Raw genomic sequence first — 23,899 nt, forward strand, 5'->3', positions numbered from 1 at the left:
TATTTATTTGAGTCGAATTAATGTCCCGTCAGTTGACTAAGGACAACGCCAAGTTGAATTAATAAACCGAATATTTAGGTTCACGTCTTTATTCAAATGATCTCAGCTTAAGACTAAATTATTGCCCTTTGTTTACATAAGTTGGGGAGCGAGATCGCCCGCTTGGGATATTGATTGAAGAATTATTTATGTTATTGAGAAGCAGCATTGCCTGCTCCGGATGTGGATTGTTTACATTGGTTGAGCGTGGGATCGCCTAAGCTGCAGATTCAGATTTCTTGGTACATAACGGAATTTGTGAATACGACACAGGGAGCGGATATCAACAAATTATTAATACTAATCATATTATTTATAAAATATAAACATATTATTTTAGAATCATACAATTAAGATAACATCTCTATAACATAAGAAAGTTAACTAAATGTTGAAAAAGGTTAACGCAGCTAGTAGAAGATTAGGTTTGAGAAGTAAAGACAGTTCGTCAGACTTAGGAGAAATTGAGGAAGAAAAACAACATGACCAAATAAATCAACATGATTCAACATGAATCCTTTAGACTCCGGTAACGCATCGGGCTCCATCAGCCCCACAGTTAGTAACTCATTGACTATCATCAACACAACTTTAAACCCGAAAGATATATTGGCGTTTGTACAACATTTACCAACTTACGAAGGCCCCAATAATAATCTGGAATCTTTTATTACTAGTGGAGGAATTACTATTGCTCATTCGATCCATAGATCAGTCGACGTACGGGCAATTGATCCTCAGGTCTATCCGACATAGAATTAAAGGCAGGGCACATGAAGCATTGAACCTTTGTAATACACCACTCATCTGGGACGAAATTAAAGCAAACCTTAATCACTATACACTTGCAAGCAGACAGAAGCTATATTAATCCGAGAAATCCAAACCTATTTTTCGCAATAGCAAAGTTGAAGGGCCAACTGGTGTCATTGACAAAAGATTGGAACCGAGATGCTCAGAGTATCACGGCAAAACACGCCCTATACTCCGACATCTGCCCCAATGCATTTATTGTCGGATTAAACGGCCCATTAAAAACAATAATTAGATCTCGAAATCCGGAATCTTTAGAAAAGGCTTATTAGTTAGCACAGACGGAACAGAATTTTTATTACCAAAACTCTAACGGTAACAACAATAATCGTTACCGTGACAATTTTAATGAACGACAAAATAATAATCGCCGCGAAAACTCTTCTGATCAACAAAATTATCGCCACCGTGGAAATTTGGGCGAACGAAACCGCCCATATCAACGTTACGAACAGAACCAGAAACAATCAGACAACAATAACACTAAAAAGAACCATTCTCAATAAATTTCAAATCCAGGAATATACAGACTCTGTTACCTTCGAACAATTCGATTCAACAAAAGAACCAAAATTCTTTTTATTTGATTTCCACCCACATTTTAACGGTCTATTGGGTATGGACTTTTAAAGTAGCTTAGATGCAAAAATAAACATAGCGGACTCTGTTCTAGAAATAAATAAGGGCTTCCTTACTAATCCTAACAAGCACAAACCCGGTAGACACAACACATACCGTGCCACTAAATACGAAGATCAGATTGTCACTCCCTGTAAACATAATGGAGGGAGATTTCTTATTCGAGACCACGACCCTAAACATTGACTTATCAATCACAGGGGGACTATATGCTGCACTGGATGGCTTCGCACACTTCGAAGTTTGCAACACATCGGACTATGACCAAACACTATTCCTAGAGGAACCTTTACAATCCTCATAACTCATTTACGAGACTACGAGTATTTGAACTGCATGTCCGCGGGGGAAACCCCACAACCCACAGTGTAGTATGCACATATATTGAATACCCACTGTACCGAAAATACTTAAAGGGTACACACTGTAACACTTTGTTGCAGTGTTTACATATTTCAAAATCCCGGTCATAACTCCTAAGTGGCCGAAATATGATCCGATCGTTATGGCTTAGCCCACACACGGTAAATGCTAGCGTCGGCATAATTGCAACGAACGGACAGCATATGCATACCCCTCGCGCCTACACTTGAGAGCGCATAGCAATATACATAAGTATATAGATACGTAGCCGTCTCTCTGCCGCTGCCTGCGAGCAGCGCAGCTATGAGACTTAGCCTTAGTTAGACTTAAAGAATATTGTAAAAAGCAGAGACATTTCGATCGTTGGAGCGGCACCATTGCTGCTCCAATAAACCTAACTCCAATAAACCAAACTCCAATAAAATATACTCCAATAAAATAAACTCCAATAAAATAAAACCAAACGTATTTCATGGCGACCGTGACATGAGTCCTGGAGAACTTAGGAAGATATTCGGAACCAAGGCTAAAAGGAACCAAAGGATGAAAATGCAAAAGGATTTAAAGGAAAAATACAGCAAATGAAGAAAGTACGGCCAAACTAAGGGCATGGAATGGAACAAATTATACACAGAATTATCAAACATTAAAACTAATTTTGACAGATCATATAAGTCACTAACCCAGAATAGACCTATCCAAACGAACACGGTTAGGAAGCATGTTGAAATATTAGTAGAATGCTTTAATGAAGCACGAATGCTAATACATAAACACAGGGAAAGGTTAAATCAAGATCATTGGTCACAGGTATCGAAACTTTTGATTCGACTACGATCTAATTTAATATTTGTTAAACAAAAGTACGGTTTAGAAATATCGGTACCAACCGTTCTAAACACCCCAATAGCAGTTGACACTGCACCTGACTCAGAATCAACAGAAGCGAATGAATCAGAGTCAGAAGAGATTCCCAAAGTAAACCTCAAAATAGAGGATGAAGGTTTGAATAATCTTACTATTCCAGCGGTATACACTGATCTGGACAATTCAACAGATTCAGATACCTCCAGTGTAATAGAAAACAAAATAATTAACTCTGTAACAAAGGCACAATCAAATATTGATTTTATTAATACAGCATCCAAGCTTATACCAGTTTTTGATGGTAAGGCTGAAAATTTAACAAGTTTCATTGATGCTTTACAAATAATAGAATCGATAAAAGGCGAGCACGAAGAATTAGCTGTCACCATAATAAAAACAAAGCTAAAAGGTGTCGCCAGAAATCTAATCGGTAATGAGACAACAATTACTAAAGTGATTTCTAAACTAAGAGGCAACGTCAAGGGCGAAACTGTAGAAGTATTATTAGCGAAGCTGATGAACCTACAGCAGCGCAATAAAACTGCTAACCAATATACACAAGAAATTGAGCAGATGACGAAAGCCTTAGAAGGTGCATATATAACGGATGGTTTACCTTTAGAGCTAGCCAGAAGTTATTCCACGCAGCATGCAGTCAAAGCAATGACTAAAAATTGCACAATCGATAAGGTAAAACTTATCATGCAAGCTGGCAACTTTAGTACTATGAACGATGCTGTTTCCAAATTTGTCAATAGTTGCACCGAAGCAACTGGACAGTCAAATACTGTCCTATATCTCAAGAATTATCCACAGCGCGGCTCAAATCGCGGACGTGGAAATTATAGAGGTAATTCTCGTGGTAATTACAATAACTACAACAACAATTACCAAAATAACAACAAAAACTACAACAACCAAAATAACAGGGGAGGACGAGGCCAATATAGCGGAAACTATAGAGGCGGTGGAAGCTCGTACCAAGGCCTCTATGGCAATAATCAAAGCAATGTCAGAATTGCACAAAATACTAACCAAAACACTTCGGGAAACTCCCAAAGCCCTTTAAATACTCAATAATAAAAGAAGTCAGAGTTCACACCATTAATCTCAGTCAAAATATATTCGTTTCATTTTTCAATGTAGCTACTGGAAAAGAGCTTATCTTTTTAATAGATACAGGTGCAGACATTTCCATTTTAAAAGAAACTTCGGATAACTTCCAAAACATCCAAGATGATCACATCATAGACATAAAAGGCATAAGTCAAGAAATAACCAAATCCAAAGATTTAGTTTCTTTGGAGATACAGACAACTAAATACATAATTCCACACGATTTTCATATTCTAAATTCACATTTCCCAATTCCATGCGATGGAATAATATATATAAAAAAATTCAACTGTCAATTAGACTTCAAGCCATCTGAAGATTGGCTTATAATTAGACCCAATAACTTAAAATTTCCAATTAATGTACCAATAACTCATAGTTCTGGCAATAATTCAATACTTCTGCCAGCAAGATCCCAAGTTATTCGGAAAATTGAGCTTAACTCAAAAGAAGACTGTGTATTTATTCCAAATCAGGAAATTCAGCATGGCATTTATATTGCAAATACCATAGCAACATCTAATAATGCCTTCATAAGACTACTAAACACAACAAATACCGACCAAGTAGTCAGTACTGATAACCTAACATATGAATCACTTTCGAACAACGATGTAGCCAACACAAATTCAGACAATAGAAAAAAATCCGTACTATCACAACTTTCAAAAAACTTCACTTCAGATTTCAAGTCACAGCTTTCTAGCTTATGCACCCAGTATAGCGATATATTCGGATTGGAAACCGAATCAATAACCACAAATAATTTTTATAAACAGAAACTGAGATTAAAAGATGATGAACCCGTATATATAAAGAACTATCGAAGCCCACATAGTCAGGTGAACGAAATACAAAAGCAAGTAGGTAAATTAATCTCTGACGGGATTGTCGAACCGTCAGTATCTGAATACAATAGCCCATTGTTACTTGTTCCTAAGAAATCATCCCCCGGGTCAAATGTTAAGAAATGGCGATTAGTAATTGACTACCGCCAGATAAATAAAAAATTACTATCTGATAAATTCCCATTACCTAGAATTGATGATATTTTAGATCAACTAGGGCGAGCAAAATACTTTTCATGTCTTGACTTAATGTCAGGATTCCATCAAATTGAACTCGAAAAAGGCTCAAGAGATATAACGTCCTTTTCAACGAGCAACGGCTCATATCGTTTCACGCGATTACCCTTTGGATTAAAAATAGCCCCTAATTCGTTTCAGAGAATGATGACTATTGCGTTCTCTGGTCTAGAACCTTCTCAAGCATTCCTTTATATGGATGACTTAATAGTAATTGGCTGTTCCGAAGAGCATATGCTTAAGAACTTAACAGATGTTTTTGAGAAATGTAGAAAGTACAACCTAAAGTTACATCCAGAAAAATGTTAATTTTTTATGCATGAAGTGACTTTTCTAGGTCATAAATGCACTGATAAAGGAATACTTCCAGATGACAAGAAATACGATGTCATTATGAACTACCCAGTTCCGCACGACGCGGACAGTGCTAGACGTTTCGTAGCATTCTGTAACTATTATAGACGTTTTATAAAAAATTTCGCCGATTATTCACGGCACATAACAAGATTATGTAAAAAGAATGTTCCTTTTAAATGGACAGATGAGTGTGAAAATGCATTCCAATACCTAAAAACAAAACTTATGGAACCTACCTTGCTACAATATCCAGATTTCACTAAAGAATTCCGTATAATAACAGATGCAAGTAAGCAAGCATGTGGAGCGGTTTTAACTCAAAATCATAATGGTCTCCAACTTCCCATTGCATACGCATCAAGAGCATTTACAAAAGGTGAAAGTAACAAATGTACTACTGAGCAGGAATTAGCTGCAATTCATTGGGCGATATTACATTTCAGACCATATATATATGGAAAACATTTCTTAATAAAAACAGACCACAGACCTTTAATATACCTCTTCTCAATGATCAATCCCAGTTCTAAACTGACACGTATGAGGCTCGAACTAGAAGAATACGATTTTACAGTCGAATATTTAAAGGGAAAAGATAATTATGTAGCTGATGCTTTATCAAGGATAACCATCAAAGATCTACAAAATATAACTAGAAATATATTGAAAGTCACTACCAGATATCAAAGTAGACAAAAATTCCGCGCGGAAAATCAAAAACAAGAATTGCCTATGCAATCTTCAAATAAAGCTTCTAAGCCCAACGTATACGACGTCATAAACAATGATGAAGTACGTAAAGTAGTGACCTTGCAGATAAAAAATTCGTTATGTTTATTTAAACAAGGCAGAAAAATTACTGCAAGATATAATGTTAGCGATTTATATACTAATGGAGTTATTGACTTAGATCAATTTTTCCAAAGGCTTGAAATGCAAGCCGGTATACATAAAATCAGCCAACTCAAAGTGGCACCGTGGGAAAATATCTTTGAACATACTTCAATAGATAATTTTAAATTAATGGGCAATAAAATCTTGAAAACATTAAGAGTAGCGCTACTCAACCCGGTGACCCAAATAACAAATTTAAAAGAAAAAGAAGCAATTTTGTCTACATTTCATGATTATCCAATTCAAGGAGGTCATACTGGCATATCAAAAACTTTGGCCAAAGTAAAAAGACACTATTACTGGAAAGGCATGTCGAAAGATATAACTGAGTACGTAAAAAAATGTCAAAAATGCCAGAAAGCCAAAATAACTAAACACATAAAGACTCCTTTAACAATTACAGATACACCAATAATCGTTTTCGACAGAGTGATAGTGGACACCATTGGTCCATTGCCAAAATCAGAAAATGGCAATGAGTATGCAGTCACTTTAATATGTGATTTAACTAAGTATTTAGTTGCAATACCTGTTCCGGATAAAAATGCTAATACTGTCGCTAAATCAATATTTGAATCTTTTATCCTGAAGTACGGTCCAATGAAGACGTTCATTACGGACATGGGAACAGAATATAAGAATTCAATTATAGACGATTTATGCAAATATTTAAAGATTGAAAATATTACATCCACAGCACTCCACCACCAGACAGTTGGAACAATAGAAAGAAGTCATAGAACTTTCAATGAGTACATACGATCTTACATATCGGTTGATAAAACTGATTGGGCATATGGCTTCAATATTTTGTCTTTTGTTTCAACACGACCCTCTATGGCACACACTTATTGTCCATATGAGCTAGTATTTGGTAAAACAAGTAATTTACCGAAACATTTTAATAGCATAGATAGTATTAAAGCACTATATAATATAGATGACTATGCTAAGGAGAGTATGTGTAGATTAGAAGTAGCCTATAAAAGAGCTAGAGTTATGTTAGATGCAAATAAGAATAGAAATAAAATACTATATGATCATAAAGTAAGGGATATAGATATATCAGTAGGTGACCAAGTTTTATTAAAAAACGAGACAGGTCATAAGTTAGATCCTAAATATACAGGTCCGTATATAGTAACGGAAATAGGAGATAGAGACAACATTATAATAACAAATAATAAACATAGGAAACAAACAGTTCATAAGGATAGATTAGAAATCTTTATTTCATAAATTTTACTTAGTATGGCCATACAAAGACACACATATATAAATAAATAAATAAACATATTTTTTTAATAATTTCATTTTCTTTAATTCTAATAATATAAAAAAAAAAATGTATTAATTAGAAATTTTTATTATAAAAATAACTTCATTATATTACGTTATTTTTCAAAAGGAGGGAGATGTAGTATGCACATATATTGAATACCCACTGTACCGAAAATACTTAAAGGGTACACACTGTAACACTTTGTTGCAGTGTTTACATATTTCAAAATCCCGGTCATAACTCCTAAGTGGCCGAAATATGATCCGATCGTTATGGCTTAGCCCACACACGGTAAATGCTAGCGTCGGCATAATTGCAACGAACGGACAGCATATGCATACCCCTCGCGCCTACACTTGAGAGCGCATAGCAATATACATAAGTATATAGATACGTAGCCGTCTCTCTGCCGCTGCCTGCGAGCAGCGCAGCTATGAGACTTAGCCTTACTTAGACTTAAAGAATATTGTAAAAAGCAGAGACATTTCGATCGTTGGAGCGGCACCATTGCTGCTCCAATAAACCAAACTCCAATAAACCAAACTCCAATAAAATAAACTACAATAAAATAAACTCCAATAAAATAAAACCAAACGTATTTCAACAGACTTACAGACCAAATTAGATATTCAAACGGGACACTTAAACAACGAAGAAACACAAAATTTACTTAAACTTTGCAAACAATTCAAAAAACTTTTTTACAATGAGAATAACCAACTGACGTTTTCGAACGTTGTCAAACATTCGATTCCCACAGTAGACGACGTTCCCATACACACAAAATGCTACAGATACCATTTCATACACAAGGAAGAAGTTCGGAAACAAATTTCAAAAATGCTTCAACAGAATATCAGAATTTCTCAGAAATAGCCATTCCCCTTGGAGCGTACCTGTATGGTGCCTCTACCCAAGAAAACCGATTCGTCAGGTCAGGAAAAGTGGCGATTGGTAATTGATTTTCGAAAATTAAACGACAAAAACGAAGCCAGAATAGACACCCTACTCCCACACGCTAGAACAAAAAGAGGTTTAATTAACGGCCTAGGGACTATTCTCAAATCAATTTCGGGTAATTTAGACAACAGCGACGGACAAAACATATTCGCAGAAATAAATATCCTAAAAGTTACCTCCCAGACATTAAAAAATGATCAAGATAAACAAGAAAATTTCAATAAACAGGTCATTATTAGACTTAATATTACGAATCATATAAATACGAACAAATTAAAATACAAAAATTTCTAGACACAGCACAGAACACTAGCTTCAAATACCGTAGGGAAGATATGCAAAACATTTTTACACTACAATATATTAATCGAATAAATTTCCATATTGACACCTTGAAAGAACATATTAACAATATAGCTGAGAGCCTTCTGGCCAGCAAAGTGGGCTTAATCCAAAAATTCTTATTTAACAAACAAGAAATAAATACTATAAGAAATATGTTAACCACACAAAATATTACCCTACAATTAGATGAACACATCTATAATATACTTACGCCATCTTGCTTTACTTTTAATAAAAAACTATTGTTTAACGTTAAGATACCAATTTTCGATTCAAAAATTTATAAGTTCACCCAGGGGTATGATCCCCTACCGATAAATAATTCGCATTTCATCATTTCCCCCTAATAACAACAACAATTTATATCAATTTCGTGAAACCTGCCTCAAGGTAGAACAGGAGTTCTTCTGTCAGGGAATCCACGCTGACCCGACGATAAAAAACAACAAGTGCCTGGCAGACATCGTCAATAACGTAAAAGAGACAAAATGTGACATGATAGACACAGATCACGAAATGAATATATTCGAGCCAGAAAAAGGGTTTATTTTCGTTTTCAACGTAAGGAACACCACCCTTAAATCAACCTGCCACAATGAAACACTTTTAAATGGCTCTTTCATAATACGATATAAGAATTGTATCATACGGATAAATGGAATAGAATACAGCTACAAAGAACTAGTGGAACATGACCATTTAACCTTCGTACTTCCACCAGTCTTCAAGATAACCAAGAATCAAACCATCAAATCACTATCACTACACTTAGAAGCCCTTTTGACAACTAGAAAATTCATCAATATGGATAATATAACACACTACAAATTCACCGCCATATATTCAACAATATCATTGACCCTTATCCTGATCGTCATCCTCAGATTATGTCATAAACCACAGACCATCATCCTCCCACACCCGCCGACTGTCAATACTTTGGTGGAGCTGACCATTTCTTCGTTATGGCCCTCTCTCCACTCTAGGGGGGGAGGAGTTACCGCACACATTGCAGCCCCCAAACCAACCAATAGTCATTAACCCAAACACTGGACACAAACGCTGAGTTTGGAAACCAACGGAAGTAACAGCTATGCAAAACCATAAACAAACACATCAGATATGCCAAACCTGCCAACTATGCAGATTCTCATTCTCCACTCGAATCTGCTGGATATGCGAATTCCATCATACCATTTCATTCCCACATATTCCACTGTATCCCATAAGTTACTTTTGAGTTTGTAGAACAATAAAAATATCATTATAATTCTGACCGAAGTCGAAGCAAGTTGTCATTTTATTTGAACGCAATTGTAGTGTGCACATATATTGAATACCCACTGTACCAAGAGTACTTAACGGGTACACACTGTAACACTTTGTGGACGAAATATGAACTGCCCACTTATACATTGGCCCGCACACAAATAGTGCAAGTGTCAGCATAAATGCAACACGAGCGGACCACATGTATGTATGTGCATATACCTCCGCGCTCAGCCTAAGCGAGCATAGCTATGTATTTAAGAATATATAAGCCACGAGCTACGAGACTTAGACTCCTTTAACTGTAAATCCATATTAATGAGATCAGAGGAAAATGTGAGTTCGGAGCGACAAAAAAGGTTGCTCCGGCTTAAAACTGGAAATCAAATTGAATTAAATAAAGAATATAACAAGAAAGGAAGCTAACTTCGGCACGCCGAAGTTTATATACCCTTGCAGATAGAACTTCTATGAATAAAAAACCATAAAATATAAATGATATATATTAGTGTTAAAAAACAGTGAAGTAATGCCTGCTTTCATTGTATTCACCTATACATATTATATTTGCAGTTTTACATTCAAAGATTTGCATTTTTCCTCTACATCAAACAATCGTTTGTATGGCACCGTTATGATATAATAGTCCGATTTTCATGAAATTTGACACAAAATTTAAGACTAATATAAAATGCCTATACCTAAAATTTGATGAAAATCAGTTGAAAACTGAAAAGGTTATAAATTTAATTGTATTAATTTCTCGATCGTTTCTATGGGAGCTATATGATATAGTAGTCCGATTTTCATAAAATTTTATGCAAAATTGTAGAGTATAGTAAAATGGCTATATCTCAAATTTGATCCAATTCTATTGAAAACTGAAAAAGTTAAAAAAATTTTTGTAAAAATTTTCCGATCATTCCTATGGCAGCTATATGATATAGTCGTCCGATCCGGCCCGTTCCGACATATGTACGAGTGAGAGTATATAAAAGGCTAACTACAAAGTTTCATTCAGATAGCTTCAAAACTGAGAGACTAGTTTGCGTAGAAACGGACAGACGGACAGACGGACAGAAGGACAGACGGACAGACGGACATGGCTAGATCGACTCGGCTGTTGATCCTGATCAAGAATATATATACTTTATATAGTCGGAGGTGCCTCCTTCACTGCGTTGCAAACTTCTGACTGAAATTATAATACCCTGCAAGGGTATAAAAACACAAGAAACATACTACGGCTCTTCGATTTAATAATGGAGTTTGCGGGCATCACTTTTATCACATGGCGACCGTGACTATAAAAGGACCTCACATTCGGAAGGATTAAAAACAACAACCTGTACCGGCTGGGAATCATCAAAAAAATTGGATTGAACTGAAAATTTTGAAAAACAGAGGAAAACGGAAAAAGGCAAAAAAGCAGTGAGTAGAGTGTGATGTGCGGAAAAAAGTGGAGTGGTGAAAAAACTAAAGGCCAGAAAGGCTGAACTACTGAAGCTATTGAATAGTGGAAGTAGCTTAGAGTGGACCCACTCGGTCAAATTGCAAGCCGAGGTGGAGTACATTAAAAAAGTACTAAACGACCGAACAAAAAACCCACAAGAAACCACAAATAAACCCACAGTCACCTACGCTGCTATCAGAAACATTGCAAAAACTTACGAAAAATTACCCCCTCCAGAAAGAGCAGAAATTCCGAGATTTAAACAGGAGTGCCCCAAGGATTGCCGTGGACCTCTGGAGAGCCCGTTTTGCGAAAGCGACCTGCTGTAAGCCTGTCCGATGACCGGCACCGGCACCGCCTGAGCCCATAGGCCCAGGACAACAGCAGCAGACTCATCAAGCGTGAGGGGCAGGCCGCCCTTTACGCCAACGAAGGAGCGTCAGCGAAGCCAAGGCCGGCGACGACCAGCTGACGCGGAAGATAGCGGCAAGCAGAATTAATGATAATATCTAACCCTGCGTGGTAAAATTTTTTTACATTGCACTACGATGCATATTTTTATACCCTTGCAGGGTATTATAATTTCAGTCAGAAGTTTGCAACGCAGTGAAGGAGGCACCTCCGACTATATAAAGTATATATATTCTTGATCAGGATCAACAGCCGAGTCGATCTAGCCATGTCCGTCTGTCCGTCTGTCCGTCTGTCCGTCTGTCCGTTTCTACGCAAACTAGTCTCTCAGTTTTGAAGCTATCTGAATGAAACTTTGCAGTTAGTCTTCTATATACTCTCACTCGTACATATGTCGGAACGGGCCGGATCGGACGACTATATCATATAGCTGCCATAGGAATGATCGGAAAATTTTTACAAAAAAATTTTTAACTTTTTCAGTTTTCAATTGAATTGGATCAAATTTGAGATATAGCCATTTTACTATACTCTACAACTTTGCATAAAATTTTATGAAAGTCGGACTACTATATCATATAGCTCCCATAGGAACGATCGAGAAATTAATACAATTAAATTTATAACTTTTTTAGTTTTCAGCTGATTTTCATCAAATTTGAGGTATAGCCATTTTATATAAGTCTTAAACTTTGTGGCAAATTTCATAAAAATCGGACGACTATATCATATAGGTGCCATACAAACGATCGTTTGATGTAGAGGAAAAATGCAAATCTGTGAATGTAAAACTGCAAATATAATATGTATAGGTGAATGAAATGAAAGCAGATATTACTTCATTGTTTTTTAACACAAATATATATAATTTATATTGTATGGATTCCTATTCATAGAAGTTCTCTATCTGCAAGGGTATATAAACTTCGGCGTGCCGAAGTTAGCTTCCTTTCTTGTTTTTACTAATATATGTATAAAAATCTAATGTAAAATTGTGCGACATTAAAGTTGTTCAATTAGCGTGTGGCCTTAAAACCATACAAAAATTAGGCAGGTTAAAATGTATAAACTGATATATAAAAAAATATATATATACATATATATATATATATATATATATATATATATATATAATACCCTTATAGGCCACTAGGGCAAATGAACTAATATATGAGCCAAACCGAATGGCAAATTAATAATAATATAAAAATCACAGTTAATATACTAGAGTACGAAAAAACACCCAAAATGGGTCTAATGGATTTAAAAAATGTAGATTCCACTGCAAATGTAATTAATAAGGTTGAGACACAAAATATTGATTCCAATTTAACAAACATTTTATTATGAATTATTGTTTTCATAACGAGTGCTTACATTTTGTACAAAGCCTACATTTTCCATAATAAATGTATTGCAAAAGAAGCCATAAACAAAAGCCAGGCTAATGACCTGGACAAGATATAATAAGCGCTGACAATGATTGAAAATAAAATGTTTTGAAATAATATCTAAAAAAAAAAAACATATTTGTATAGCCTTGAAAAATACATTAAGAACTACAAAAAATGTATTTACTTATTCTCACACCTATCCTTGAAAACGAAATAAAATAAAATAAAAACACAATTAATATGAATACTAATGAGTGTATAAGAATCACAATTTCTAAGGACCCAAATTTCGAGAATAGGGTGTTAGAGATCATTAGAAATGCAGCAGAGCCCCTGCTAATTGCAGACTTTGAATATGAGTATGTGAATAGATTCAATCAGGATTTTTCACCTCTTTTTCATTGCAGCAATACGGAGAAAGCGATTGTATTGTCTACCGTACGAAACTGCAAAGTGTTCTCGGAAATAGACATACATCCAACACTAGGGCAAATAAACGTGCTAAAACAAAAGGGCACATCTAATAGAAAACAAGTAGGAAAATGTCTAGCGACAAGGCCGATATTCAGAGTACTGACATGAGTCAGGAAATGCAAAAAAGTGCCATTGATTGCGCAAGACAAGCTATTGAAAAGAAAACCACATTTAATCAGACATTGCCAAATACATTAAGAATGATTATGACACAAAGTTCAAACCAAAGTGGCATTGTATTGTTGGCCGTAACTTCGGATCATACGTATCGCATGAGCCGATTCATTTTATATATTTCCATTTGAATAACTTAGCAATTTTATTGTTTAAGAGAGGTACATAAGTTTATATGTATATACAAAAAATAAAATAAAATATAAAACCAACTATTTCACTTGTAATTCTAGCAATGTTCTCAATAAAATTCCATTAAATAATGGAATGGGATGAGCTTTATAAAGAATTAAATAACATAAAAGCTGATTTTGACAAATCATATAAGTCATTATCAAGGACACGGCTAGCACAGCAAAATACTGTGAATAAACACGCCGAAATATTAGTAGACCGCTTCAACGCAGCGCGTATATTAATACACGACCAAAGAGACCGGCTAGACAAAGCCCACTGGTCTCGAGTATCTAAGTTCTTACTAAGATTGAGAGAGAACTTAATATACATACGTAAAACAAAGATATAATTTGGCCATTTCAGTGCCCACTATATTAAACACAGCATTGAAAGTAGAAACTGCACTCATAAAAATATTTTTCTAGATTTAAGAAAAATCGCCCTAAAAAATAATCGCCTTTAAACTAAGAAAAATTTTCTAGAATTAAGAAAAGGTTTTCATACATTTAGTAAATGGCACCATAAAATCAAGACAAGCCGCCATAAACACAATTTTTTAGGGTTAATTTACTTTTTTTTCTAAAATTTAGGGCGATTTTTCCTGATTTTGTTCGTTTGGCGTCTTTCTCAATATACGGGCGAATCGCCCTAGTTTTGACGGTAAATTTTTCGTGTAACCAAGTCGAACTCGCCCTAGAACTACAGGATACAGATGTAAGTTTAAAGGGGAATGCATGAGAATGACAGAGACGGACATATTTTCGGTATTCTTCGGGAGGGCTTCGGGTTTTCAGTTCGTGTAAAGGGTTAGCTTCGGGTTTTCAGTGCGTTTTCAGTTCAAAGAGTGAAGTTGCGTGTAAAAGTCCAGCGATGCAGACATTTAAAAAAAAAATTTGAACGGGGATATGTTGCTCAACATTTTTGAAGGTAAGTTTATTATTATTGTTTACTTAAAGGAATTTATATACATAGATATATAATCTTAATCTTATAGAAGATGAAAAACGGAAATTCACAATTAGTGCAACTTGGGACCAACTTCGAGGGGAAATTCCAACGGAGCTTGTTGGTGTGGCCGTTGAGTTTTATAATCTTGAAAAAACTCAGGCGTAATGTAAGTAATTCAATATAAAACTTATTATTTGTACAAATTAGCAAAAAACAAATATGTACATACATATATGTACATGCATATATACATATATATGTACATGCATATACATACATATATACCTACAAACGTGTTGGTGCATGATTGCATAATCTTTTTTTGACACATGGAACCCTACCCTGCAGTACCTGTCATCAGTAATTCATTATCGTTTCATCAACAGCGAAGGGGGTGCTGTTGATGATTCATCGATGACAGCCCATACAAACTGTTGATGAATTTAACATGGGCATGTCCTAGGCTGTCATCAATAGAAATTCATCAACAATAAATCGATGATTCATCATCAATTCATCGATGTTTCATCAACAATTCAGCATCAATTCATCGATGTTTTGTTGATGACACATCGATGACACATCGATGAAACATCGATGCAACATCAATGAAACATCGATGTGCCATCAACAATTCATCGATGTTTCATCAACAATTCATCGATGTTTCATCAACAATTCATCGATGTTTCATCAACAATTTATCGATGTTTCATCAACAATTCATCGATGTGTCATCAATAATAAATTAATTAAAAAACATAAATAAGGGATTTCATATTTCAATTCATTCACTTTTATTATATCCTCTTAAAAACTAACATAATAAAATTAAAATTATACATAAAATAATACAAATAATCAAATTAAAAATATTTCTTATAATAATACAAAATAAATTAAAAAAAAATAATAATACAATAATAATAATTATAATAATTAACATTAAAAATTAAATATTAATGTATTGAAAAACGCTCGGACCACATTCTAACACGTCTTCATCCCTTTTCCTTTTTTTATGTTGCGCCTCCAAATTTTTTGCGCAAGGAAGGCTTTTAGTTAAACGGTTGGCAGGTGGCTCCGTTGCATCAACTTGACTTGTTGCATCTGAAAAGGAAAATTTGGAAAATAAATTGATATCAAAATCTAAAAAAAAAAAATACATAATTACCTAAGAGTGCAGAGTAGAACTTCTTATGGTCTCGAAGCCTTTTCTTACACTTCGCACCATCGATGTATCACAATAGCTACATGCAGACACAGACACATGCAGATACTCAAAATAGAAGACAGAATTGATACGAAAGTAAACTTTTTTTAAATCTTTACATAAAAACTCACCTGATATATAATTTCAATTATTGAAAACTAAACAGAATATTTATATATAGTGACATATCCACAGTCCCATAGACTTTAGCACATGCCTACTTATTCCACATATATGTACACCCATGAATCATCATCGAATGACCATAAAGTCATTGGACACCACAACTCCACACGAGTTCGACAGTAGAATAAACACAAGTCCCCAGTAGTAGACTAAACAATTTTATTGTCTAAACATCCTTTCCTATTTGTCGCGTTCACACGCTCAAAGTTCGAACCCGTTAGCTCGAAAACAAAATTATCAAATTTCAAAAGAGCACTTGTATCCAAGAGCGAATGCACTTGAATCCAAGAGAAATTAAATAATCAATTAAGCTCTCTCTTAGAATCTTTCGAAATCAATCAAGATCCACAAAAGCTCGAAACCGAGGTTTGATCGTCACCCATCCTAGTTCAATAAGTTGAGTTCAGTTTGAGACACGAAGTTATTCGGTCGGTGTTCTTCATACATACAAATATCTTGTAACTTATTTTGGTTAAATAAAAATAAAATATATTTTTTTTAACTTACAAAATAACAAGTATTTAATTGGCGCAGTCGGTAGGATCAAAAATTAAAATAATCCTTTCAGTACGGTATTGGTCAACTTAAAGGATAAGCTATACAACTAGCTATCCAGACCAACGAATTGAAATAGTGATTAAAAAATTGATCCGCAAAAGAATCTACGTGCAAGTAGTATTCTAAATCGAAAATCCCGTGCGGTCGGAAATAAAGTTCAAACCCGAATTTTTAATTCTGTGACTTTTAATACAACCAAACCAAAATCCCGTGCGGTCAGAAATAAAGTTCAAATCCGAATTTTTAATTCTGTGACTTTAAAACTAAACTAAAAATGGCAACAGTGCAACAACTCTCCGAACTACACCTAAATCAACTGCTGCACCAAATTAAGGAGCTGCATTATTATGATGGCACACCAGGGAAGCTTTCAATATTCATCAACCAGGTGGATCAGCTGCTAACTCTGTACCCAACACAAGATAATCGGCAAGCTCACATAATCTACGGCGCTATAAAACGAGTTATAGTGGACAACGCCTTAGAAGCAGTAATCCAAGCAGGAGCAACAACATGGAGGGAGATCCGAGAAGCCCTTGCTACTTCGTTCAAGGATCATAGGCCATATGTAACACTGATAAAACAACTGGAGGAGACATCATATTCAGGAAGTATCAGTAAGTTTATCCAGATGCTGGAAGCACAGCATCGTAATATCTTCGATAAGCTAGAACTAGAATGTAATCCCGTAATTAAGAGCAATTATTCCGATATGCTAAAATGGACTATCAAGTCTACTATCGATAAGAAATTACCAGATCGAATGTACATGTCGTTGGCTCGCAAGGATATTGACACTATCCCAAAGTTGAAACAAGCCACTATGGAACTTGGTCTTTATGACGCAAATCCTGAAGATATGTATTTTCAAAAATCTCACGATAATAATCGCAGGAATAAGGGAAATAAAAATTTAAATAATAATCAAAGATATTACAATAACAAACATAACATAAATTCTTATTATTCGTCTACGTATCAAAATAATAATCAAGCCAGTAACTCGAATCGAAACACCCAGAATCGAAATCCAAATAACTCTACTATTGTTGACCCACAAGTTTATCACAATTTTAGGAACAAGTTAAATCAAGGTAGGCAGAATAATCCATTAAACCATCAGCCCTCTACTTCACACAACCCGGGTAATAACGGCCCCGTTGAAAGACAAAGAGAAAGTAGTAGTGGACAGACTAAAATGGAGGTAGATGTAAATTTTCATCAAACAGCCTCGGAAATCTCGGACACGGGAGAAGAGGTAGAATCAGTCCATATGTAAGAATTACGTATGAGAACAATCTTTACAAAGGTATGATTGACACAGGTTCGTCCATCAATATCATTAGGGAGAATTTTTCAAATTTGAAGGAAACTAAAGAAAACCTCAAGGTATACACAATTAAGGGTCCAATAATACTAACGAAAAGCATAATGATTAAACCCAATGTAGTATGTCCATTTGAACAAAAGTTCTATGTGCATAATTTTTCTCAAAAATATGATTTCCTGTTAGGTCGTCAATATTTAGAAGATACCAAAGCAAAGATTGATTATGAGAAGGAGACTGTAACCTTAGGTTCAAAAACCTATAAATTCAGATACGAGGATGAGAAGGGCGAGACCGCATCAACTAGATGCCTTGACCCAATCAAAAAGGGCGAGACCGCATCAACTAGATGCCTTGACCCAATCAAAAAGGGCGAGACCGCATCAAAAAGATGCCTTGACCCAATCAAAAAGGGTGAGACCACGCTAAAAAAGTGTCCCAGTCCAAAAGACAAAAAGGTTAATCCCAAAATCAAACAGAAAGTGGAGAAGACCGCACCCCTAAAGTGCCTTACTCCCAAAAACAGTAAAGATGCAAAGGATTCAGATGCAATGCAATCCAATCCTACAACGATTACTGACGAAACAATCAACTTCGCGATCAATAATGAATTACGCGAATGTAACGAGTTTAGGCTCGAACACCTCAATGTTGAAGAAAAGGAATGTTTAAAGAAGGTCCTATACCAATATAGAGACATTCAGTACAGAGAAGGTGAGAATTTGACTTTCACTAGTACCATTAAACACGTTATCCAAACTCAACATGAAGATCCGGTTTATCGCAAACCATACAAATACCCCCAGAGTGTTGATCAGGAGGTAAATAAACAAATTAAGGAAATGATAGAGCAGGGCATTATCCGAAAATCTAAGTCCCCCTATTGTTCACCTATTTGGGTAGTTCCAAAGAAGGCAGACGCCTCAGGTAAACCGAAATTCAGATTAGTAGTCGACTATAGGAATCTTAACGAAATAACAATAAATGATAAATTTCCGATTCCTAGAATGGACGAAATACTTGACAAACTGGGAAGATGTCAGTATTTTACTACTATCGATCTAGCTAAAGGTTTCCATCAAATTCAGATGGAGGAAAAGTCTATTGCAAAAACAGCGTTTTCAACCAAACATGGGCATTACGAATATACCCGCATGCCCTTTGGCCTTAAAAATGCACCGGCAACTTTTCAGAGATGCATGAACAACTTGTTAGAAGATTTAATCTACAAGGATTGTTTGGTATACTTGGATGATATCATAATTTACTCCACTTCATTGGAGGAACATATTTTATCATTGAAGAAAGTCTTTGGAAAATTAAGGGACGCTAACTTAAAATTGCAGTTAGATAAATGTGAGTTCATGAGGAAGGAAACAGAATTCCTAGGACACATTGTCACTACTAACGGAATTCGGCCTAACCCAAACAAAACGAACGCAATCACAAAATTCCCATTACCAAAAACTCCTAAACAAATAAAATCATTTCTAGGATTATTTGGATTCTATCGCAAGTTCATTCCTAACTTTGCTAAGGTAGTTAAACCTATGACCCTAAAGTTGAAAAAAGGAGCGGTAATCGACACCAAATGCAGAGATTATGTAGAGTCATTTGAAAAACTAAAGGTATTGATAACTTCAGACCCGATTTTAATATACCCTGATTTCTCAAAACCCTTTTCCTTAACAACTGACGCTAGCAATATAGCAATTGGAGCTCTTTTGTCACAAAACCATAAGCCCGTATGTTACGCAAGCAGAACGCTAAACGAACACGAAATAAACTATGCTACTATCGAAAAAGAATTGTTAGCTATAGTTTGGGCAACTAAATATTTTAGGTCATATCTATTCGGAAGGCCATTTGAAATTTTGAAATATTAAGTGATCACAAACCATTGGTGTGGCTTAACAACATAAAGGAACCTAACATGAAACTACAAAGGTGGAAAATCAAATTGAATGAATTTGATTACAAAATTAAGTATCTTCCAGGCAAAGAAAATTATGTAGCGGATGCTCTTTCCCGCACAGTAATAGAGGAAGCCATGGTTGGCGAAAATGCTGATAGCATGGATGCAACAATCCATAGCGCTGTAGAAGATAATGTACAACGAAGCAAAATTAACAAGGTTGACCAGCTAAACAAAAACAGACATAATTATGATGTTGATACGAAATACAGGCAATCACCATTAGTCAAAAGTAAGGTGACCAACCCGTTTAAGAAAACAGGTCAGATTAGACAAGTGGATGATAAACACTTCGAGGAAACAAACAGAGGCAGGAAAATCGTACATTACAAGTCCAAGTTCAAAAAACAAAAGAAAATTAACAAAAGTAAATACGATAATTCCAGACCCGTCGAAGAAGATTAAAAGATGCCCCGTATCCCCCATAATGATTATAAGTCTGGCAATCATCGCTCTTATCACCGTAGTCCAAGGCAGTAGCATAGAAGTAAATTCAATAAGTGCTAAAAATGGATACCTATTATTTCAAACAGGAGTTACGGAGATACCCACGAGTTACGAATATCATTACTTAAGCATAAACATAACTAATACCATGTTAATGTTTGAGAACTTGTTGGATGAAGCGAAACATTTTCCTGACGTAATCCAAATAGATTACTTAGTTGAAAAACTAAAAAGGGAAATAAATGGTTTGAGAATAATCAAGAGAACCAAACGAGGTCTAGTAAATATTGTAGGAACAGCATACAAATATTTATTTGGCACACTAGATCAAGACGACAGAGATGAGTTAGAAAGCAAAATTAATAACTTGTCAGAAAATTCCGTTCAGAATCATGATTTGAATATGATTATTGATGTGATTAACAGCGGGATAGATATCATTAACAAATTGGAAATTAAAAACGAAAAACAACACCAGGTAGCAGTACTTATTTTCAATTTACAACAATTCACTGAGTATATTGAAGACATAGAAATGGGTATGCAACTCACGAGACTGGGAATTTTCAATCCGAAATTACTTAAACATGATTATTTAAAACAAGTAAATTCCGAGAAAATGCTAAAGATTAAAACATCCACTTGGCTAAAAACAGATACAAACGAAATTTTAATAATTTCCCATGTTCCTACTGAGATAACAAAAGTCCCAATATTCAATATAGTTCCATATCCTGATGAGTCCAACTACATCCTTACTGAATCCATATTTGATAAGTTTTATATTTACGAAGATAAGGTCTATAATACACACACAGGTAAACCAATTTTCGATAGGTGTTTAATAGGAATTATTAAACAAGAACCTACTGAATGTAAATACACTAAAACACACAAAGATTTCCAAATCAATTATGTTGAACCAAACATATTAGTCACCTGGAACATTCCGGAAACAATTGTTAATCAAAATTGTATCAACAATAGAGTTTCTATACATGGAAACAACATTATTAAAATAAAGAATTGTACTATGCAAATAGATGAATTCATAATTTCAAACAACCTTGCAGATTTTACACAGTCAATTTATATTGTAAACAACATTACCAAAATAGAACCTTTGGCATACATCCAGACAAGAGATATAATTGAATCCCATGTAAAATATTACAGCATGTTTCAAATCATATGTCTTACATCCTTTGTTATTACAATCCTAAGTTTAATATTGTATGTCAGTTATAAATTTAAGAGTATACCTAAGAAACTCATTGTTAAATATAAGAAAGCACAAGAAGAACAACCGATCCCGGAACAAATTGTAAATGATCAGATCATACCGGAAAATAACATTATGATTTATCCCACGTTATCCGCCTGAGGACAGGCTAAATTCAAAGGTTGGGGGAGTGACATATCCACAGTCCCATAGACTTTAGCACATGCCTACTTATTCCACATATATGTACACCCATGAATCATCATCGAAGGACCATAAAGTCATTGGACACCACAACTCCACACGAGTTCGACAGTAGAATAAACACAAGTCCCCAGTAGTAGACTAAACAATTTTATTGTCTAAACATCCTTTCCTATTTGTCGCGTTCACACGCTCAAAGTTCGGACCCGTTAGCTCGAAAACAAAATTATCAAATTTCAAAAGAGCACTTGTATCCAAGAGCGAATGCACTTGAATCCAAGAGAAATTAAATAATCAATTAAGCTCTCTCTTAGAATCTTTCGAAATCAATCAAGATCCACAAAAGCTCGAAACCGAGGTTTGATCGTCACCCATCCTAGTTCAATAAGTTGAGTTCAGTTTGAGACACGAAGTTATTCGGTCGGTGTTCTTCATACATACAAATATCTTGTAACTTATTTTGGTTAAATAAAAATAAAATATATTTTTTTTTAACTTACAAAATAACAAGTATTTAATTATATGTATGTAATTTTTTTTTTTAATTTGGCGTGCGCAGTGCGCAGTCCGCACACTTCTCACTTAGCTCACTGTTTAACTGCAAGTGAAAACACGAATAAGCAATAGAAAAAAAAGGACCGTGCCTCCAACAACAAAACGAACCACGATCCGGAAAAACGGATCCTCAAGTCCTTTTTTCTCTCTCAAAGTCCCGTTTGGCTATCTTGTGTCCGAGTGTTTTGCTTCCTTGTAAACAGGGTATAAAGGATATATCCGACGAGGCAACAAGTTACTTAAAATGTTATTGCAACTCAAACAATTTTGTTCGATATGCAATTATTTTTTCATTTGCGTTTTATATTTAAAGAATATTTATTTCTAATACCATCATTATAATTGTTAATGATAATATATTATACACATACAAATGCTAAATTTCTAGGGTGCGAAACAGTTGGTTCGATTTTAATTGTTAACTTATTTGCTTTTGGCTCATCTCACTCGTTTGAAGCGTGAGTGAGGCAGTGAGAGAGACAATCACCATGGCAGCATTAGAGCGTAGGCTCCGTACAAGTCGCAGTCGGCAGAGCGTCGACTCTAAAGAAGTCGCAGCCGGCAGAGCTTCGACTCGGTAGAAGTCGCAGTCGGCGCGTTGATGATGGGTTGATGACAGTGGCTATTGATGACACGCGGTACTGCAGGGTAACTAAAGACAATAGAATTTAAAATAAGCGCGCGAGTTACCGCACACATTGTTGCGGACACGTCGCCGCCCCCCAAACCCCAGCGTATCGGACGAATGGCCATTAACCCGAGCACTGGCTAACAACGCTGAGTTTGGAAACCAGCGGAAATAACAAACCATCATATCAGCTACGCCAAATCTGCCATCTATGCAGATTCTCACCCGAATCTGCCAGATATGCATATTCCCAATCACACCATTCCATTTCCATTTATTCCATTGTATTCCTCAAGTTACTTTTAGTTTTGCACAAGAATAAAGAATTATTATATTTTTGACCACAGACAAAGAAGGTTGTCTTTCATTGAAGTTCCATTATTACAAATTATATATTGAAACACATTGGATTCGAATGGAAGAACATTGGATTCTACCCCAGTATATACATACATATATACTGTAATTGGCGCAGCCGGTAGGATTAGGAGATCGAAAAATGCTCCAGCGCCTGATAATTCTAT

General features: G+C 35.3%; 1 pseudogene; it reads left to right on the forward strand.

Annotated features, from left to right (window-relative positions):
• The first annotated feature begins 13,559 nt into the window (after positions 1-13,559).
• LOC110188797 (dynein light chain 1, cytoplasmic pseudogene) lies at positions 13,560-14,764 on the forward strand (annotated as a pseudogene).
• The last annotated feature ends 9,135 nt before the right edge of the window (positions 14,765-23,899 follow it).

Source organism: Drosophila serrata, unplaced genomic scaffold (genome assembly GCF_035046125.1).
Source record: "Drosophila serrata isolate PLE 108 unplaced genomic scaffold, ASM3504612v1 contig_293, whole genome shotgun sequence".
Lineage (NCBI taxonomy): Eukaryota > Metazoa > Arthropoda > Insecta > Diptera > Drosophilidae > Drosophila > Drosophila serrata.